This window comes from Dryobates pubescens, chromosome Z, assembly GCF_014839835.1.
Source record: "Dryobates pubescens isolate bDryPub1 chromosome Z, bDryPub1.pri, whole genome shotgun sequence".
NCBI lineage: Eukaryota > Metazoa > Chordata > Aves > Piciformes > Picidae > Dryobates > Dryobates pubescens.
The window spans coordinates 11,539,011-11,548,605 of record NC_071657.1 but is presented as its reverse complement, the minus strand read 5'-3'; the positions used below and the strand labels follow the sequence as shown (position 1 = coordinate 11,548,605).

The following is a 9,595-nucleotide window of genomic DNA, read 5'->3' as shown; positions in this document are numbered from 1 at the left end:
AATTCAAAACTGGCAATCTGGGAGCTAAGAGAAGTTGTGACTCAGTTCCAATTACTTCAGAAGCTGCTTTCACTCCTTCATAGGCAGCTAGAATCTCTTTCTCTGTTGGAGTGCAATTAGCCTCTGAACCTCTGTAACCTCGACTCCAGAAACCAAGAGGTCGTCCACGTGTCTCACCTGGAGCTTTTTGCCACAAGCACCAGGTTGGACCATTGTCACCTGCAGCCGTGTACAAAATGTTCTTAATGTCTGGACCATCTCGCACAGGTCCCAGACCCACTGCTTGGACTACTTCTTGCTTTATCTGGTCAGCTAGCTCAGTCGGTAGAGCATGGGACTCTTAATCTCAGGGTCGTGGGTTCGAGCCCCACGTTGGGCGCCAATAAATGTGGTAGGTTGAGAGAGGGCTTAGCTCTCCCTCCTCCACAGAGTAAGAAACCACAGCTAACTCAGTCGAAGAGCAAAAGCTATATATTTACAAGCATATATGGAAAGCAGGTTATATATAACACAATATATACAGGTATTTACAATATATACACAGAAATACACAGCAAAGACAAATAACACAACAAAAATCCCTCCCTCAGGGAGGGATCCCCTCTTTGGAACCCCCTCTCTCCCCCCCTTACCTCCCTTTTTCCCCAAAAAGGGGTTAGAGAGAGAGAAAGGCAAGTTACTAAGGAAAAGAGTTGTTAGCAAGCTTCAAAAGCCCATGCAGGATTAGTGTTTGCTTATCTGAAGGCCAAGTCCAGCAGTTCGCAGAAGAAGCAGGCAGGGAGAACAGGCTGAAACACCAAACTCCCCCAACTCCCAAACCGAACTGAACTGAGGAAAAAAATTTTCCAACCGCTTCACAATCTAAAGCTGAATTTTTGTTTATCAACCAATGAAATTCGTTTAGAATATCAGAATGTTTTGGTTCTAGTACCAAAAACATTAGCCAGTGTGTTCCAGCAGTGTTTGTTCTTAAAGGCACAGCCTCAAACGACCACAGTAGGCCAGTCTTTTTTATTCAGTGGTGCATGGTAACTGAACAAGGGTCAAAGGACACAAAGTGAAATACAAGGAGGTAAAAATACTTCAAGGGCAGCACTGGACAGCACTGGAAGAGGCTGCCCAGAGAGGTTACAGAGAGTATTGTGGGTCTGGGTTTTTTTTTGTTGTGGTGGTGGTTTTGTGTTTTATTTAGTTGGTTGGGGTTTATTTTGTTTTATTTATTTATTTTATTTTCAATCCTCATTTGCAGTCTGTTAATTCTTAAAACCTGTCAGAAAATCAGTTCAGTTGAAAGTGTCTGTCAGAGAGGATTGTGGAAGTGTTTTTTTGCTAGAAAAACTCTCCTCTTCTCCTATGAGGAGAGGCTGAGGGAGCTGGGGTTGTTTAGCCTGGAGAGGAGGAGACTCAGGGGTGACCTTATTACTCTCTACAACTACCTGAAGGGAGGTTGTAGACAGGCAGAGGTTGTTCTCTTCTCCCAGGCAACCAGTACCAGAACAAGAAGACACAGTCTCAGGCTGCACCAGGGGAGGTTTAGGCTGGAGGTTAGGAGGAAGTTTTACACAGAGAGAGTGACTGCCCATTGGAATGGGCTGCCGGGGGAGGTGGTGGAGTCACCATCACTGGAGGTGTTCAGGAGGAAACTTGATAGGGTGCTAGGTTGCATGGTTTAATTGGTTGGGTGGTGTTGGATGATAGGTTGGACACAATGATCTTGAAGGTCTCTTCCAACCTGGTCCAGTCCTATTCTATTCTATTCTATTCTATTCTATTCTATTCTATTCTATTCTATTCTATTCTATTCTATTCTATTCTATTCTATTCTATTCTATTCCTAGGCAAAACCAAAGCATGTTTGTTATGGTTTTCTTTCAAGTGTAGTCAAGAAAGAAAGCACTGAGGAAATCTGTATTAAAGAAAAGCAGGGGCAGTCTCTGAACTCATCTCTTTGAACTGAAGAGAAAAACATTAATGCAAGAGGAAGCTTCCCTTAAGCGGGTCTTACCCAACAGCTGCTGGTCCAGAATGGTGACCTGTAAGCAGGAGGAGTTTACAGGTGGACTCAGGCTTCACCAAGGGATATATTCTCCCAGGGGCTCTGGTGGTGTGGGAAATATGGGTGCAGTGCAAACAATATTCCTGGAGGATGCAGTGCATGGGAGAAGGTTTACAAGCCTGTTGGAGTCAAATATGAATAGAAGAGGCAGATAGGTTTATGCAGGTATGCATCGTGAACTGGACAGTGAAGATTTTAAATGTGAAGCAAGATAATTATTAGATTAATTCAGTTAGCCTTTGAGTCTCAGAATTTTACAGTGGACATTTAAAGGTGGCCTGTAAACCCATTCTCTTTGTGCCACATTCATGCTCCTATATACTTCTGTCCTTCCCAGGAACTGTATTGCAGGTACCTGTGCCTCTAAAGCTCTGTATTAAAGGCTGCTGATTACGGGTCCTTGTGTGTTAGCTGCAACTTACTGTTGTTTTTGCAGTTTCTATGCTAATTCTCTTTTGTTCTGGTTGTAGCAAAAATCTGCTGCTTTTTAATGAGAAATGAGTAATCTGGGAGAAGTTTTTACTTCAGTCTAAGCTTTTCTACCAGCTGTAGAAATCTGGCTACCAGCTGCTGAGAAATCACAAGCTACAGATACAAGTCTTAAAACTGCAGAAGCAGCAGGTTGCTTTCCAGCCATTTTTGGCTGCAAATCACTACGATCAATCCTTGTTTTAGCAAGTAAACAAGCAGGTTTCAAAATGGACATAGATCTTTCCCTTCCTGCCTGTGACATGCTTTATCCAATAATACCGGTCTTTGATTTTCACATTGTTGCATCTTTATCTTGTATTCATTTTCTCCTATGACATAAGATATCTTTATTTCTCTTTTGTCTTTTTCCCAATGGAGTCAGCATCCTGTGGGAGCACATGCTTACATTTTTTCACTCTTTGTAGGGAGGGAAGAGTGATGCCTCTTTTCTGTTGGAAAATGAAGAATAATTCATCAGTTAAACCCCTAAGAAATATGTTGTACTTAGAAGGTCTTTCAGCCTGAGGTAGAGATGAGAATTTCAAATGTTCTTGCTGTGGCATTTGATCTTTTGCACTGCTCCTCTCAGGTTTCAAACCAGGGCAGAAAAAGTGCTTGGATGCACTTTAAATCTGGAACTTTCTGTCCAGCAGCAGATAAAAACAGAAGGAGATAAAGTGCCTGTTAATGTCATTTAAATCCTTGCCTCGCAGTCTGAGACAAACAAAACTTTGGTGATTCTTCAAAATAAATGATTGACCTAAGAAAAAAAATCATCCTAGGGATCATTCATATTTTGAAGTACAGTGAAGAGACTTGGGAACACCATCCCAACACGAGTTGTCTCTTTTGCTGTTGGAATTTTTCAAAGGAATTGTTTCCTCCACTACCAGCCATTAGAGCTGCCCTTAGCATGGTTCCCTGCAGACTCTCAGGATGTTTGCTGTCACGTTTAAAGGTCATAGAATCAATAAGGTTGGAAAAGACCTCAAAGATCAACTCCAACCTGTCACCCAGCACCTCATGACTAAACCATGGCACCAAGTGCCACATCCAATCCCCTCTTGAATACCTCCAGGGATGGCGACTCCACCACCTCCCTGGGCAGCCCATTCCAATGGCTAACAACTCTCTGTGAAGAACTTTCTCCTCACCTTGAGCCTAAACTTTCCCTGGCATAACTTGAGATTGTGTCCTCTTGTTCTGGTGCTGGTTGCCTGGGAGAAGCCACTGCCTATCTAGTTTTTGCATTTCTCCATGAGATTCTTCACAGACTGTCTGTGACTCAAGACAGCACTCACGGCCGTTAATCTTTCTAGCGTGATTGGCAGGAAGACTTACCAGATACTTGCTTTTGAAATAATCTTCACCTTGATTTTAATCAAGGCATCAGCAAGTGAAATGTGGAGCAAAGGAGAGAACCACTCTGTTCACTCCAGTTTCAGGCTGCCAAAGGATGCCTTGCAGACACCAACTTTCTTGTGTGTCGGCAGGGAAGCACTGCCACAGTTAGTACACAACCAAATGAAGGGGAAGTGGCCTGACACCCATTAGAAGAGTTCTTTTGTATAATTGAGCTTTTAAAGAAGTCCAGTGTTCATGTCAAGACTGAGCATTTCTGTCTAAATAGGTCTCCTCCTGAGAGAAGATTGCAGGTCGTCTGCAGTTTTGAAGCTGCAGTTTCTGGAAGGGCTGTGACTGGCTCAGAGTCTTTGCCTCTTAACTTCTTCAGATTTCTCTTCAACAGTCTGTACTCTTCCCTCCTCAGTTCACCTGAAAAAAAAATAAAATCAGAAAACTTAGCTTAAGAAGGAAAAGAATAAAGTGGGTAAGACCTTAAGGTGCTGCTGAGGTAAATTAAGGTTTCCACCAAGGCATTGCTGGAATGTTTTGTGTGGGAGGTAAGTCTGGGGGATGTACCCTTGGCTAAAGGAAATCCTGTAGCATTTTTAATGTGAGACGTGGATATGTGTCTGTGGCCAGGATGCTGTATTTGCTGCAAATGGCTGTATTCACTTCTGTGTTTTTAAACTGCCTCTTCTCCTTTGTACTTGGGGAAAAATCCTGTCAGTACCCAATGCTGTTTCTTCTCTTTGAACAACAAAGCTTCTTTTATAGTGTTTCCTCTGTTGGTTCCTGGGGTAAGTTATCTTAAAATGCATCTCATTGGGATGAAGAACCTTGTCTCTGGTTCTGAATATAGATAATCATCCCACTCCCACATCTCTCAGCCTGTTTCTGCCTTCATTACCTGTTGTTTATACAAGATCTGCGTTTGTCCTGAAGAACTCAAAAAAACATTTTAACATAAGAAAATTTGAGGAACAGAGAAGTTAGAGGTACTGACTGCCACAGAGTGAATTGGTAAATATATAAAACTAGAACTGTTGTAGCTTGACTCAGTTTTGTGTTGTGAACACTGAGTTAGACAATGCCTCAGCTTTCTCTTCTGATAACTGTCTTTCATGGCTTAGAAGGTGGTTCTGCTGTATGTACCTGTCTGTGATCAAGACCTGGCTTTCAGTATGGTACAGACTGGTTTTACACTGCTTTGGTGAGTGAGAAGATGAGAATTCATTCTTTATTTTCTGGTTTGTGAAAATTATCTGGGTGAATTTTACACTGGAGGGTATTATATCTATGGAAGAAAAATACTGAAACATTGTGTACTCCATAGCTGCCCTCTGGGCAAGAGGAGGAGGTCATAGGCCTTCAGTAGTAGCCACATAAAGAAGCAACAAGTGGAGCAATCTCTGCAGAGGTAGCAGCAGCAGTCAGTATTGCCTGCACAGCTGCCCTCAGCCATAATGTGGTCTCTGCAGCTTCAGTTGCTTTACTTGTAAAGATACCAGCTAAACCCACAGTATCCTGGTTTCCACAACTCCAAAGAGGTAGTGGTAGGGAGAGCAGGACAGTACTGGCTGTGGGACTTCAGTAGAGTTACCTGTTCTCTCTGAATCTCTCTGTCTGCTAGTGGATGGTGACAGATCAGAAGCATCCACTTGCAGGGCCTTAGGCTTTAATCTGTGATCTGAATACTGTGGTTACTGTGTGAGAAACCTCTGAAACTCCGGTGGGCCCGAGGAAGAGGCAAATTTAGTGAAACTTCACTTTTTCTTCCTTCCCATTTTTATAACACCTCATTGATGGCTGCAGAACAGTGCTAAGCTGGGGTTGACAATCATCTTTTTGGTCCACTGGAGGAAAGAACAGTCACCCCTGAAGGAAACTTTGGAGAGAGGGAAAAGAGACTTTATCACAAGAGCAGGAATAAGGAGGGAAAAGACTTGTGCAACGGATAAAGGAAAAGAAAGCAGAGAGAATATGGGAAAAGGTGAATGCACCACTTCTGCTTTTTGTGCTTTTTTTTGGTAACAACCATCTTTGTCACAGTACATAATTGCCAGCTATGTTTAGCTGTCAGTTTGGGGGGGATAGGTCATCTGCAAGTCAGCACCCTGTGTGCAGTGATTGCAACATCATGGTCACACTGGGTGTGCTGTCACTGGCAGCAGGAGAAGCACTGTATTTTCCTAGCAAAATGTTTCATACAAAGAATTATTATTAGAAACAGCAAAATATGTTCTTTCCATGCTGAGATCCTTGTGATCCTTTTAAGGCAAAAAAAAAAAAGCTTTCTGCTGTTCCTCTTCCCTCTCCTCTTCCCTCTCCTCTTCCCTCTCCTCTTCCCTCTCCCCTTTGCCTTTCTCACAGAGTTGTGTGTGTGCCATTTTCACACCCAAGCACACACACAGTGCTTGTCCTCTAGCAATCTGCAGATACAAACACAGTCGTGACCTGAACTTGGTCAGGAACTGCACACCAGCTGTACAGGAAGCACAGGAAGACCAGCTGCAGCCTCTGACACTCATGGGACTAATGTCATCTTGTCTTATTGTGTTCCCATGTGGAACTCCAACATCCCTCATCCATTCTGTGTCTGACCCTGTGGCCTCCTCACCTTTCATAACCCATGTTTTTTTTAGTGAGTTTTAAAGCACTGTAAATTGAAATACAATATCTCCTTTTATTTTGCTTTTGGGTTGGGATTTAGTTTGTTTGTTTGTTTTTGGAGGGGGGATACCAGTGAACCAAAAAAACAGCTCCTGCTTTGGCACTGCTGATCTGTAGCGGCCTTGTCATAGTGTCTTTCTGGGGCAGTGAGTTTGATTTAACCAAGTGCTGACATATGGATGATTAAAGTCTAGTGCAGCTGGGTTTCACACTCATTTTTTTCCCAGCTTTTAAATGGTTGTTGGCAGTCACACAGCCAAGAGCTTCTACTTTCTCTTGTACAGCACAACAAATAATTTTGTAACAAAATTCCTCTTTTTCCTATGAAGGAACAAAAATTGTACAAAAAGGCTGCAGAAATAATTAATTAAACAGACATTTTGTCATGCACCAACTTTATAGGAAGTCCAGTAATTTATAACCTTTTTTTGACAGTGTTCCCCATGTAGGAGAACAGCTGCAGAGAGGAAGGTATCCTTCCATAACTTTGTGGTACCCTTTTCACCTCTGTGCTCATCAGAGCTTTAGCCTTACCCCAAATCAAGTCCTCAGACTGAGCTGCTCTGGCAAGCTTATTTTTTTCTCTAAGGAAATTAGGTGCTAGCAATTCTAGGAGGTAGGCAAATGCCCATACACCTTTACAAATTAGGTTTCCTGAGGATGGAAATGTCTGGAGGCATTCTGGATGACCGAGAGAGGCAAGGGCAATAGCTATTCTAGCTGCATTTCCCTGACACTGATAAACAAGCTTTCCCTTTACATAAGCAAGCTTTTGACTGCATAAAGTTACTCTCAAGGCCTAGACTCATGTTAATTGTAGCAAAAGAAGGGGCAGTTTGGATTTCTAACTCCTCCATTGATGTTTTTATGAGCACATCACATCACCACGTCCCTAAAAACAGAGCTGCACTGCTGAAAACTGCACTGCTTTTGCCAAGGTTGCAGTTGTAGCTGGGAGAGCTCCAGGTTATGGTATGCCTCCAGGTCATTGCCAAATGAACTGAGCTGAGATCCTTTGGTGCAGGTTTTTCAGGGAGGTGGGAGGTGGTTTATATTTTGTTAATCAAGGGGGAATTGCATCTTGCCAGGAAATGCCTGAAGGTGCCCCCTGCAGATTCAAAGGCTGTCTCTTATTTGAGAAGCACAAGATCTTTCCACTCCAGTTTGCCATGGCACAGATCCTCTTTGATCACCTGTGGAACATGTTTCCATCTTTGCTTTCTCTCAATAAAGTGCTGAAAGTCACTATGGTGTCTACAAACAAGAGAAAGTCCGATGGGAACTGAAAACAATGGTAACTGGTATAGGTAGCGCACCCATGCCAAAACAGTAAAGGTCTAGAAAATTCTAGCATGACATGTGAAGAATGACTTATTATTTATCAGCCAGTAGGAAAGGGTCAAGCAAACAAGGAACAGCCCTAAAAGTGTGGGCCAAAGCACATCTACAGAAAGGACACTTCCCTTCAGCTCCAGTGGGATGATGCCCAAACCATAGCCATGTTAATATGCCATGTGTTTGGTTGCAACTTCTCTACAGGATGCAGAACTGTACCTGATGATGCTCTCTTGCTAGAGGAAGGGTGGTAGAATACAGCAAGCTCAGTCGATGAGATACTCTTAGCCATTTTCACAGATTGCACCGGACTGGAAAGGACCTTCAACGTTCATCTTGTCCAACCCCCCTGCACCACACCACCGGGCAACCTGTTTCAGTATTTCATCATTCACGTTGTAAAGAACTTCCTCCTTATGTCCAACCTAAATCTACCCTGCTCCTGTTTAAAACCATTGCCCCACCTCCTATCTCTGCAAGCCTTTCTAAACAGTCTTTCCCCAGCCTTTCTCCAGTCCCCTTCAGATGTTGAAAAGTAGCTATAAGATCTCTCCAGAGCCTTCTCTTCAGGCTGAAAAGCCCCAGTTATCCCAGCCTGTCTTCACAGGAGAGGTCTTTCAGCTCTCTGATCACCTTTGTGACCCTCCTCTAGACTCACTCTAGCAGGTCTGTGTCTCTCTTGTGTTGGGAGCTCCAGAGCTGGAGACAGTACTCCAGGTGGGGTCTCACCAGAGCAGAGTGGGAGAAACACCTCTCTTGACCTGCTGGCCAGAATTGTTTGATCCAGCCCAGGATGCAATTTGCCTTCTAGGCTGCAAGTGCACATTGTCCAGCTTCTCATCCACCAATACCCCAAGTCCTTTACTGCAGGGTTGCTCTCAATTTCATAATTCCCCAGCCTGTGCTGATATCAAAGATTGCCCTGACCTAGGTGCAGCACCTTGCACTTTGCCTTATTGAACCTCATGAGGTTCTCCTCAGCCCAGCCGGTCCAGGTCCCTCTGGATGGTATCCTGTGCTTCAGTCTTATCAACTCACCACTCAGCTTAGTATCATCTGAAAACTTGCTGAGGGTGCCCTCAATCTTGCTGTCGATATCACTGATGAAGATATTGAACATTGGTCCCAATACAGACAAGAGGGACACCACTTGTCACCCATTTCCATGTGACCACTGCCCTTTGGATGTGATCATCCAAACAATTCCTTATCCACTGGACAGTCTACCCATCATATCCACACCCCTCCAGATTAGGAGAAGGGTGTTGTGGGGGACTGTGTCAAAGGCTTTCCAAAAGTCCAGCTAGATGACATCTGTTGGTCTTCCCTTGTCCACTGATGTAGTTACACCATCATAGAAAGCCACTAGGTTGGTCAGGCAGGTCTTGCTCTTGCTGAAGCCATGCTGACTGTCTCCAATCACCTTCCTGTTCTCCATGTGTTCCAGTATAGCTTGCAGGAGGAAGTAACCTGTAAAAAAAAATAATAAGGTGAACTAAAGAGTACAGGTATTGTTAAAGTGCATAGAAAGTGGGGGGTCCTGTGCCAGCAGAGCAGTCACTGTAGTTCCATGACCCTTCAGCTTTCATTCCCTTAAGGAAAGTATTATATCCTTGCTGTCTCCACTCCTCTGTGCAGCATGGGTGGTGATGAGAGCTCCTCACTGAGTTCCTGGCAGGGTTAAAGCACTCCTGTATGTGTAGTTGTTGGTTTTTTTCC

General features: G+C 43.7%; 1 non-coding gene across 1 annotated transcript; it reads left to right on the top strand.

Annotated features, from left to right (window-relative positions):
• The first annotated feature begins 306 nt into the window (after nucleotides 1-306).
• TRNAK-CUU (transfer RNA lysine (anticodon CUU)) lies at nucleotides 307-379 on the top strand. Its single transcript has one exon. It is a non-coding gene; the product is annotated as a tRNA-Lys (tRNA).
• Nucleotides 380-9,595: the final 9,216 nt, after the last annotated feature.